The following is a 13073-nucleotide window of genomic DNA, read 5'->3' as shown; positions in this document are numbered from 1 at the left end:
AAGATGTGGGTGAAGGAACTTGTGGGTGAAGGAACTTTTATTATCTTGTTTACAGCATCCCCCAAAAAAGCGAAGGTTATCAGTGTCCCAAAAAGATGCCAACAGTGTCCCAATCCATCCATACACCATCCGAAAAAATCCATCTTAAAAGACTTTTAAAACAGCTATTATAGATAAATATGAAATCTCATACTGGTTGTTTTTCAAAAAGTTCCGGTTGCTAAGGTAGCATTTATGACAAAAACTGAAGTGATGAACAAGGATTCTGAATTTGTTGTGTACAAGAGATTATGTCATAGTAGAGACTCTTAGAAAGAGAAGTTAGGGCATAGAGCATCTCAGGAAATGACATCATAGCAAAAGCATTTCAATGGAACATAGGTAATCTCATCGGATGAATTTTCCAGTGAACTGGTTGGCTTCTTTCCGAAAAGGCAATGGAATAGACCAAGGTGTTGGACCAGTCATTTCCGAAACGAAAACGTCTCCAGTTGCTTAATGCTTGAAAAATGCAGACGAAGATGACACCAGTGTTCTAATTGGAGAGGACAGAATGGACGAGTTGGGAATTGTATAATAACCTGAAACTATTGGGTGCATTTCGGAAGAAAATGAACTCAAGAAACATAGAGCTAATGTGGTGAAAATCTCAGATGTTCGGAGCGATTCAGATACACTTCAGAATGAGATGCAAGGAAATAATTGATAAGTTAGAGTTGAATCAAATAATTGATAAATTAGATGATGGTATTTTTTTATTATGAGACAGTTTCGCGAATTCCGTCACAAGCAAATGATTCAGGTATCTCTGCTTTAGAATATCTACTTCATCTAGTTCAAGAAATGAAGGGTAAAATGGAGAAATGGTTTCAAATTCATGGAACAGGGCAGGGCATGCTACATCACTCCTACGAAAGCGTGCACAGCCTCAGGCTTTGCTCCCAGCATTATAGATTATGCAGTTGTTAAAAGATGGCTTAGGTAATGCTTTTTACATTGAATTTATGGTACAAACAATCTTTTATATTTTAGGGTTTTCTTACCTGTGCCTCGGAGACAATGTGGAGACAATATTTTATAATTTAGGGATCCGTGCCATGGGTTGTAGAGGCTGTAGTTCCATCTTCTGCTAGAAGTATGCACTGGTTATGTAATTAACCTGAGACGATCCCTGTGGATTTCCTACACTCTCGCCTTTGAATCTCAACTGATTTGGCGGAGTCAAGCAATTTCGGATCAGTCCATTTTGGTTCGGTATATTTCATTCTTATTGATTCTTTTTAATTCATAGCTATGTTAAATTTTTCGTTAATGAACTCAAAATTTGTATAATTTTAAAATGAAAGAGTAGAGGTCCAATTATAGGTTTTTGTTGATTTGGGATGCAGAGAACAGTGGAGAAGGAAGCCGAGGAAGTCCCTTTTAAATATTTGGTGGCTGTAGTTTCTGCTTCAATTCTTTTTCTCAGTAAGATTCAGTTCTCATTTAATCTTCAATTAACCACTTATCAAGTTATCAGATATTCTTGTTTTTAAGATTTTCTTGTATAGTGAAGGTTTATATCAAAATGAAAATAAAGCCCATTGTTATATATGATTGTGTGATTCAAACAAATACGGTTGTGTTATTGTTAGAAATAACATTGAAGAGGCAACTAATTGTGCTTTTATGGTATGTACGTGCAGTTTTTATAGACATTCATGATTATATGTGTCATTGTTACAGATAACATTGAAGAGGCAACCAATTCTGCTTTTATGGTATGTGCGTGCGGTTCTTATAGACATTCAAGTATTCATTAACAGGTAGGTATACGATCTCTAACCTAAATGAGCATTAGATGGAAAAACATAAGTGTTTTTTTACTTCTCTAAATATCGGCTATTTTCACAAAATTGTTTGTAATTAAGATTTTAAAACGATAGCATTTTGATAATAGAAAGCCATAAAATAATATGGAAACAAAATTATTAAATTAGTTTTGTCAAAATTTTTATATTATTTTAAACTTAATTTTATTACATTATATTTTAATTTGTTTATTTAATACAATACGTTTTTAATATATTTAAATATTTTATTTTTTTAATTTAAACTATATTTTATTTTATTATTTTTTATATAATTATTGAAATTGAATTAAAATTGAATTAATTAAAAATAATCATAAATTAATGAATATAGTTTAGGATAATTATAAACACATTTAAGATATATATAATATTTTAATTATCAAATAAATATAACTTCTTATTATTATTATTAATTTTTTTTTATTAAATTGTTTTTATTATAATATTATTAGATGATTAAAATTGATTTAATGTTGTAATTACATAAGTAACCAAATTCAATATGTTAATTGAGATTTATTCAATGGTTCCTGGAGTTAGATATTGCCTTATCTACCTAATTCTCAATGATCACTTGTGACATGTGTGTTCTTTGTCCATTTAATAATAACTTTTTTAATATAATTACTTAATAAACATAAAATTAAAATGAGTTTATCATGATCATTATTAACAATAATCCCTTCTTATATAGATGAGCATAACTTATTTAATGGAGTAAGTTAATAAGTTAAAAAACTATTTATGTAATTACTTAATAAACATGAAATTAAAATGAATTTATATGATATATCGACCCGGGGGCAGCTCAAATAGTGATCGAAGTGATGTGAAATCATGCAAACCAATAGATCCAGAGTTCAATCCCCCAGTGGTGGTTTAGTCTACAGAGAGGAGGATAGGTTGTAGGCCCCTAGAGGTATAGTGGTAGTGGCCATAATCAACCTCGTGTTAGGCGAGTATGAGATTTACCAAGTTGTCTATTCCTCTAGGTTACAAAAATAATAATAAATAAATAAAATGAACTTATATCACGATTAATAATAATCACTCCTTATATAAATGATCACAACTTGTGAATTGAATTTAGATTGGGTGGAATAATTATGATCCTACCCACCTAGGTTTAAGTCTTGTAGTATGACATGTTGTAGCTCTATAATAGAGTAACTATATTGCGTTAATCAGTTTGGGTGGTTGGGTGGAATAGTTGTGATCCTCCTCACCCAAATTCAAGTCTTGTAGTTTGACATGTTGTAGCTCTATAAAGGAGTAACTATGTTGTGCTAGTGAGTCTATACTGTGGGTTAGACAAGTATTAACAAACTTACTCTAGCCCTCGCCCTCTCTTGCTCTTAAGTGAGCCTATACTATGGGTTGGTGAGGAACCTCATTCTAGCTCTCTTGCAGTGACCTCACTCTAGCTCTCTCTCTCTTGCTCTTAAGTGAGTCTATACTGTGGGTTGGCTAGTACCATCAACCTCTATCTTGAAGCAATCTAGCCCTCTCTCTCTTGCTCTTAAGTGAGTCTATTGTGGGTTGGCCAGGTACCAACAACCTCTCTCTTGCAAGAACCTCACTCCAAGCAACAACCTCACTCTAAGCCCATTCTAGCTCTCATGCAAAAACTTCACTCTAGCCCTCTCTCTCTCTCTCTCGCTCTTAAGTGAGTTTATATTGTGGTATGGCTAGGTATCAACAACCTCTCTCTTGTAGTACTCTATCCCTCTCTCTCTCTTTCTCTTAAGGGAGTCTATACTATGGGATGGCTAGGTACCAACAATCTCTCTCTTGCACCAACCTCACCCCATGCCCACTCTACCTCTCTTGTAGCAACCTCACTCTATCCCTCTCTCTCTCTTGCTCTTAAGTGAGTCTATATTGTAGGTTTCCCAAGAACCTCACTCTAAAGCTCTCTTGCAGCAACCCCACTCTAGGCCCACTTTAGCTCTCTTGCAGCAACCTCACTCTAGACCTCTCCTTGTCTTTCTCTAAAGTGAGTCTACATCATGGTTTGGCTAAGAACTTCACTCTAACTCTTTTGCAGCAACCTCACTCTATCTATCTCTCTTGCTCTTAAGTGAGTCCATACTATGGGTTGGCCAGGTACCAGTAACCTCTCTCTTACAACAATGTCACTCTAGGCCCTCGGGCTGAAAGAGAAGTTGGTTTCTTTCCTCAAAGAAAAAAAATTGACCATAGATTATTTATTAGAGCAAGAGGGACGATGATTTCTTTCTTAGGAGGAAAAAGTTGACCACGTGTTATTTAATGGAGTAAGAGGGAGAGTGATTTCTTTCCTCGGAGGAAAAATTGACCACATGTTATTTCATGGAGTAAGTTGATAAGTTAGAAAACTCAACATATCAATTGTGATTTGTCCAATGGTTGGAGGAATCACACAATACCTTACCCACCTAGTGATCAATGGTCGCTTATGACATGTGTGCTCTTTGTCCACTTGCTAACTAACTCATTATATAAATACTTATAAACATGAAATAAAATGAATGTATATCATTGTCATTATTAACAATAATTACTCATATAGATGACGACGACTTATTCAAAGGAGATATATTACCTCATGTACCTAGTTTTCGATAACCAATTGACATGTATGTTCTCTATCTACTTGTTAACTCACTCATATAATTACTTAATAAACATTAAAAAAATTAATGTATATCACTATCGATATTGATTAATTACCATTATAGACATAAAAACAAACAATTACTATTATTATATTTGATATTTTGTAAATAGTTTGTGATATTGTCTTATGGACCTTGTTTCAATTCCTACAAATAATGTGAATTCACATAGCAGCTCAAGAAGAAAGAATCAATGTGCCAAATAATAGAATCTATGTGGTAACCAATTTTTCTAAATAATGCCCCACCTTTTCCACGACCAAATAGGTATTTTGGCAACCTCCTTTCTTATTTCCTTATTTGATCCTTCAGCTTCTAATAAGTATATGTGGGCAGGTTCATCGTTCAATAATCCTCATTTCATACTTTCATGAAAGGTTGAAACCAAGGTGATTTTTGCAAACCCGTCCCTGCAGACTTGGTCTCTTCTTAGGCTGGGGCGACACTCTTTCATTTCCTCTCCTTCTTGAACGTCTAACTGTCTGCGAACAATCTTTCATTGGGGCTCACTGACTTCCTGTTTCCAACTTCGGGGCCCAATATCATTTTGCTTTGTGACAAACATGTAATTTATTGACAAGGTCTCCTCACATCTATCCATTGCGCACAATTTTTTTATTTTTTCAGTATGAAAAAAGCACTATATTCATCAAAAAGAAATATTACAAACATATGTGGTATGAAAGAAGCATATAGATGTAATAAAAATACATCAAATATCATCCTTTTGTTCCAGTCAAAAATATTCAGGCAAAACTAGAAGTATAGACTATCATAATCAATATTGTGCAAGCATAATGAAGACCAATAAACAACAAAACCAAGCATAGGAAAATAGTATGCAATGGAAAGAAGTGATTTCATGTTCCAGTGAATATACCTTAGAGAAGACAAGGAAGAATCAGAGAGGCAGCGCAGTGCCAGGAGGGACAACGCAACAACTAGAGGAGGTTGACGCAGAACTGTTGGGGGATAGCAAAGATCAGTGTCAGGAATCACTATGGGTGATTGAGAGATGATATCTCAAATTCCCAGCAACAGACGCAGCAGCAGCAAGGGTGACGCAGTCAGAGGGAGTCTCCACACAATTATTGCATAGGCTCACGCAGAGACTATGCAGTGGGTCATCTAGGAGCTGGGGTCAGTGCAAAATCTCCAGATTCAATGTGTGAGAAAATTATCAATATTTTTCTATCAGTTATATTCCCTGAGTGGATTGTCATTTCTCTGGGCATACATATTGTATTCAGAAATTTACTACCAATAATAGAAATCCTTAGATCTGCTGCACCGGTTTTCCCATATTGGCTTTTTCGAGGACTATTGTCCAAAAACAAGCGTGTCAATGTGATTGTTCGTGTGCTGGTGTTTCTCTTGTTTTTTTTAGTTCATAGTTTGTGAAGTTTGTAGCTGAATTTATTTTGATATTTACTGGAGCATTGGTGAATAACTTATTATTGTAAATAAGTAGGAGAAATAAATCAATCACTGCAACATAATTTTTCACATGGTATCAGAGGAAAGATCAGGCAAGATGGCAGTGATTTCTGCAATATAGGTTGGTGGTGCCACATTGGCAACAAATTGATCTCCAAAAGAGTCACACAATCCCTTATAGAAATTACCAGCAGAGAAAATGGCATGGAGAATAGTAGGGATCATAATATTTCCGAATTAGATTTCAGGCTGGAAGAGGAATTTGCTTGCTTATCGAGTTCTGCATTAGCCGATGATTGGTACATTGATAGCAGGGCTTCAACTCATATGTGACTGGAGAACGAGAATATTTCTCGAGCTATCAGGAGGAACAGATGAACTTCCAAATCACAATGGTTAACAGGATGAAATGCACCCCAGTAGGAAAGGGAACCATTACATTCCAGACAATAGCAGGAGATAGTCTTCGGGCCACTAACGTACTACATGTGCCAGGTATGGGAATGAATTCGATTTCAATATCTTAATTACAAGATAAAGGATATGATGTATACTTCATCAGTAACAAAGTGTATGCCGAGCATCCTAAGTGGAAAAAGAGGGCCCAGATTGGAACTCGAAGCAACAGGTTATATAAGTTGCATCTTGAGTCTCCTATGGCACTAATAAGCAATAATGTCAGTGGAGAGAAAGACTTGAATGAACTGTGCCTTAGAAGGGTGGGACATTTACATCATGGGGCGTTAAGGATTCTCAAGGAAATTGTTACGGGTGTTCTAGTGCTTATTACCAAGCATGATGATACATGCAGAGGCTGCGTACCAGGCAAGTATGTCAAAGCGGCTTATTCGAGAAGCAACAATAGTGCTCAGAGTGTATTGGGTTTAATACACTCAGACATCTGCGGTCCAATGTCCAGAAGAGCTATCGGTGGTTTTGAGTATTTTGTAACCTTCATAAATGACCATTCTAGGAAAACTTGGATTTATTTCTTAAAAAGCAAGGATGAGGTCTTTGATCAGTTTAAGGAGTTTAAGGCTCTAGTGGAAAACCTAACAGGAAGGAAGATCAAAATATTGCGCTCAGATAATGGTGGAGAATACATGGATAAAAACTTCACAAATTTTTGCGCAAGAGAAGGGATCAGAAGAGAATAGACAACACGTTATAATCTAGAACATAATGGAGTTGCAGAAAGGAAGAACAAAATTATTGTTGGAGCGGCAAATGCAATGTTATATGATCAGAATCTACCCAAGTTTTTATGGGCAAAAGCATGCAGCACGACTGTATACATTCAGAACAGGACCCCTCATAGGGCTTTAGGAAAGAATACGTCGGAGGGTGTTTTCACGAAAAGGAAGCCAGAAGTGAGTCATCTCAGGATATTTGGAAGTGTGGCTTATTGTCACATTCCAGATGAGAAGCGAAGCAAGTTAGAGCAGATTTCTAAAGTTGGATATCTCGTGGGTTACAACGATACTTCAAAGGCATACTGAATCTACATTCCAAGCAGTAGGAAGATTGTAGTAAGGCGGGATGTAAAGTTCTTGGAAGATAGAACTATTAGGAAATCTCGAGAGATGCCTTTTGAAGAAAAGGCTGAGGATGTTCCTCTGGTCCAGCAACAGGGAGCAGATCTAGCAGGAAGATAGGTATCTGGTTCGAGCACTATAACCAGTACTAGCATCTCCTCAAGAGAAGAGGAGCCAGGAGTGTCTCAACAGGTACAACAACAGGAAGAAGAACAGTTGGAACCTCCCACCACCTGTGGAAGGACTAGCCGAGAGGTACGATAGATTCTGAGCGACATAGAGGAATTTGTTGGAGCTCCTAGAGTCGAGAAAAGGTAGCGTAGACAACCTGACAGGTACCAAGCATTGGCAGCTCAGGTTGAAGAACCCTCTAGTTTTCATGAAGCCGCACAACACAAGGTGTGGGTAGATGCCATGGTAGAAGAGTATAGTTCCATTATGACAAATGATGTCCGGAAAATTGTACCAACACCAGAGAACATATCAGTTGTGGGTTCAAGATGGATCTACAAGATCAAGTATGGTGCAGATGGAAGCATAGACAAGTATAAGGCTAGGTTCGTCGCGAAAGGGTATGCTCAAAAGGAAGGAATAGACTATGAAGAGACCTTTGCCCCAGTAGCTTGGTATACCTCTATCAGATCCATTATATCCCTTGCAGCACAGATAGGATGGGAGATTCACCAATGGATGTTAAGACAATGTTCTTAAATGGGGTGATAGAAGAAGAAGTATATATCGAACAACCAGAACGTTTCGAAGCGCATGAAAAGAGAACTCATGTGTGTAGATTGAAGAAAGCCTTGTATGGGCTGACAAGCAGCCAGAGCTTGGTATGGACGAACTGACAGCTACTTACAGCAGTTGGGATTCATCAAGAGTGATATTGATCTCAATCTTTATTATCTGTTAGTAGAAGATGAGCAGTTAATTTTGGTATTATATGTGGATGATCTATTTTTGACGGGATCATCCACACTCATAGAGGATTGCAAGAAGACCTTGGAAACAAAATTTGACATGAAGGATTTGGGGCTAATGCACTATTTTCTCGGATTGGAAGTTTGGCAGTAGGATGGTGAGATCTTCCTTGGCCAAGGTAGATATGCGTTAGAAATTCTAAAAAGATTTAGAATGCAGGATTGTCAACCTATGGCTACCCCTATTATTACCAATTGGAAGAAATAGATGCATCCAGAGACAAGGAAGTGGACCCCGCCTTTTACAGACAACTCATTGGGTTGCTTATGTATCTGGTCAACACTAGGCCAGACATATGTTATGCTGTCAACACCCTTAGTTAGTTCATGGTGGAACCAAAAACGGCACACTGAGTAGCAACAAAGCACATTCTCAGGTATGTGTGAGGAACAATGAATTTTGGATTAAGATACACCAAGGGCGATGATATCAAATTGAGTGGATTCACTGATGCAGATTGGGCAGGAAGTTCAGTAGACAGGAAAAGAACCACTAGGTATTGCTTGGGTATTGGATCTGGGATGACCTCCTAGTGCAGAAGCAGAAGTCTGTAGCACTGAGCTCGACTGAAGTTGAGGATATGGCAGCTAGCACATTAACATGTGAAGCTATATGGCTTAGGAAACTTCTTGTAAATCTATTCTAGAAGAGGATGGAAGCAACAAAGATCTTTTGTGATAATCAAAGTTGTATTAAGATCTCTGAAAATCTAGTGTTTCATGATCGCTCCAAACACATTGATATCCGATGTCACTTTATCAGGGATTGTGTTCAGCATGGGGCGTACAGTTGGAGTATACTCCCACAAGAAATCAGGTAGCAGATGTATTCACCAAGGCTCTAGGAAGAACAAAGTTTGTTCAATTCCCAGAACAGATGGGTATGTTGGGAAATCCCTTTCAATAACGTGATGTAACATTTGAGAGGGAGTTGTAGTACAAATGCAACAGTGGCAGTGGCAGTGCCATGGGCAGTAATATAGTAGCGCAGTAGCACAATGTTGATGGCAACAACAGTGTGGAAAGGAGATGCTTCAGAGACAAAGCAACATGCAGTTGGACAATGTTGTTAGAGCACATTCCTCGCTAAGAGGGAGTGTTAATTTTTGGTAGCATAAGATGTGCTCTAGCCATGAAAATTGGTGGAGAGGATAAGGCACATGAGTTCTAAAGAACCCAGAAATCGTTTGGTGAAATGCTACCCGATTGTATTTTATTAAAATAATTAATATTTTTAATGGGGTTCCTAAGTCTGAACTTAGGAAAATTAAAATATTAATGGGTATTAATCCAAATATAGGTGAGAATGTTCTAGAAAGCGAATCATGTCAAGTTTTAATCTTAGTCGTTAATTTGAGACTTAATCTCGGCCGTTGAAGTCTCAACAAGAAAAGTATAAGGAGACTTAGGGTTCATTCTAAAACACACAAAGAGTTGATCAGTTAGTTCGATGTTCCTAGGGCAGGGTTGGCTAAGGAATTCAAAAAAGTGATCAAGTAGTGAGGATCAAAGGCATTACTAGAAGGAAGTGATTTCCAGTTCCAGTGAATATACTTCAGAGAAGACAGTGAAGAATCAGAGAGGCAGCGTAGTGCTAAGGAGGGACAATGCTGCAACTCGAGGAGGTTGACGCAGAATTGCTGGGGGATAGCAAAGATCAGTGTCACGAATCACTGTGGGTGATTGACATATGATATCTCGAATTCCCAACAACAGACACATCAACAACAAGGGTGACACAGTCAGAGGGAGTCTCCACGCAATGACTGCGTAGGCTCACGCAAAGACTACATAGTGGGTCATCCAGGAGCTGGGGTCAGTGCAAAATCTCCAGATTCAGTGTGAGAAAATTCTCACTATTTTTCTATTAGTTATCTTCTCTGAGTGGATTGCCATTTCTCTGGGGCATCCATATTGTATTCAGAAATTTACTGCCAATAATAGAAACCCTTAGATTTTTTGCACCGGTTTTCCCGCATTGCATTTTCTAGGGACTATTATCCAAAAACAAGTGTGTCAATGTGATTGTTCATGTGCTGGTGTTTCTCTTGTTTTTCTCAGTTCATAGTTTGTGAAGTTTGCAGCTGAGTTTATTTTGATATTTACTAAAGCATTGGTGAATAACTTATTATTGTAAATAAGTAGGAGAAATAAATCAATCACTGCAGCATAATTTTTCACACTTCGCTCTTCAAGGAGGCCTAAAGAAGCAACTTAACTATCTATGGATGCAACTACATGACAACTTTAGACTTTTACATTCGATGGAAATTATTATGGAGTTTCAAGATGCAAATGCAAATTATCCCCTAAGAACATTCATTCATTCTTTTTCCAATGAAATCTCCAGTAGTTTCAATGATTCCACTAATTCACATTAATTAGGGCACATTATTTCACCAAAAGAAAATAATTCCATGCATTAGACATCTATTAAAACAAAAGTATAGCATTATATTGCACTTAAAAGACAAAGAAGAATACATCCATCCACAATCTTGCCGACAAGAATCTCGAAGAGAGATAGCGAAAATTTTCCATACATCAAAATGCATTTAATCATCCAAATCACTCCACAAAGTGCAGACCGAAATTCTCTAATAGCGAGGTTGAAAATCCCAAGTGTGTTGTCCAAATACAAATGAGGTCTCTTTAATTTATATGAGCCTCTCACAAGTTCAAATTAGTCTAATTAGCCTAATTGATCCCCTAATAATATTTTAAAGTGAAAATAATAATAACTTTGGTGACAAGCCCACCAATAGCTCAAATGTATAAAATAAGCCTTCCTAATGAGGCCGAATCGATAAAATAATGGTGCAAAGGGCCATTGGAAGGCCAAGATGAGTCCTCAATGTGCCATGATGAGGAGGAGGGCTCCAAAAATGATGGTCAAGGGGGTGGCCCCTTGATTTCCAAGAAAAACATCCTGTGGTGCTCCCAAGTGGTTGTGGGGGACAACCAACGGTTTCGTGGGTCTCCAATGGCTCAATAACAAGTCGATGCTCCATAAGTGAGGTTTAGAATATGCATGCATGCCCTCTCATGTCTCTTCGGATCAGACAACACTCCATCTGGGTCATGGATTAGCTGTTAAGTGTGATGTGCAAATGTTTGGTCTGTTGGGCAACGTGGTCCAAGTGCGTCATCATCTCTGTATGGATAGGGCCTGAACAAGTAATATGTGGTGTTGATGAAGCCCATGGTGTGGCAATCAACACTCTGATATGGTGGACGCCCATGGCTCCCAATGCTCACCCTACAAGTGTCATTATGACCCTCTAGAGGGCTTAGAACCCGTAGAGGGAGATCAAGTCCAGATGGAAAACCACCTGCAATCCTGTATAAGATCAAATGTGTCTCCTCACCTTCCAATACAATAATCCATTAGTGCAATTGAGTAAATAAGTTTGCTAACCAAAGGAAAAAGTGGACACTTCATAGCGGTATGCCCTTCCAAATGGGCTTTAGAGTGTACAAGTGTCACTAAGATCAACAAGAGAGGTTAATAAAGGACCCTATTAGGTGGTTTCAACCTATAAGGGAGTGACAGGTTCATGGTACATCCATCAAATGGCAGGTGTCATGTGACATGATGGTGGAACGGAGTGGGGCAATAGAGAAGGTTTCAAGCCGCATGCCATGGTACAAAGGCAGCATAATGAGGGAAGCCTACACATTGGGTGTATGGATGTAGGAGGGAGAAATCATGGTACATGACTTACCTCGGCCTTTGCTTTTCCACCCTTCTGCATATGCATTTTTCCTTTTATTGATTTTTCTTTCTTTTAACTGCTCGGGGCTCTAGGGGATGAGAGCATGATGTGTATGATAAAGAAATGATTACCACCATTAAGGTTGGGCAGTTCATCGCTCACCATGGGTTGGGACAATCATGGGTTCCTTAATTATGTAAGGGGCACACATAGGGGCCCTAGGAACTAGGGTGATGGCCATAGTGATAGGGGTAGAGCTCATGCTTGGATTTTTCCCACCTGCTAAATTCTTATGTCCTGAACATCTTTTGCTTTTCATTGTACATTTCTTGTTGTAAGTGGCCAAATATGCTTTTAACTTTATTTTTAGCTGCATCAACCTTCGGGGCATCGTTCCAAGCTCGACCCAAAGTGTGGACAAGAGGAAGGGGAGGCCAACTCCTTGTGGACCCAATGGACAAATATGGGCCTAGATGGGAAAAGTGTGAAAATGTATTATAATGAGCGGAGGGGAGTGAGATATATGGCGTCGACAAGCGGGACCACACAACCAAAATCGGGGTTTCCCATGTAATACCACTCCTAAAGCTAGTGGCTAATAAAGGAGATCCCATGGGACTAGGATACAAGATTTACAACCAAGTTGAGGCAAGGGAACAAGGGTACAATTCAAGCCTGTTCTTTCTGCTGAATCCCTCCACTAATCCATGTCCAAATGTGTCCAAGAAAAGCTAGCATAAACACTCAATTATATAATGACAAGCCATACCTTTGGGATTGGAAGGCCCACTTTCAAACATATGATCATAACAAATGGACAAGAGCACACAATAGTTGGCCCAGGTGGCTGAGAATGGTGGCACATTGAGCTATTTGGTGGCTGCAAGGGGTTGCT

General features: G+C 38.2%; 1 long non-coding RNA gene across 1 annotated transcript in view; it reads left to right on the top strand.

The window, feature by feature from the left end:
- Positions 1-236: 236 nt before the first annotated feature.
- The window catches only part of LOC149259119 (uncharacterized), a 205699-nt gene continuing 192862 nt past the window's right edge, over positions 237-13073 (top strand). Inside the window, exons 1-3 of the long non-coding RNA XR_016246770.1 lie at positions 237-1254; positions 1389-1467; positions 1726-1805. This is a non-coding gene — a long non-coding RNA (uncharacterized LOC149259119). The remainder of the gene's footprint in view (positions 1255-1388; positions 1468-1725; positions 1806-13073) is intronic.

The sequence above is a fragment of the Pinus tabuliformis genome, chromosome 6, assembly GCF_031772625.1.
Source record: "Pinus tabuliformis cultivar Carrire ecotype Pingquan chromosome 6, CPIR1, whole genome shotgun sequence".
Lineage (NCBI taxonomy): Eukaryota > Viridiplantae > Streptophyta > Pinopsida > Pinales > Pinaceae > Pinus > Pinus tabuliformis.
The sequence above is the reverse complement of the archived record's forward strand: the minus strand, read 5'-3'. Positions and strand labels throughout refer to the sequence as shown.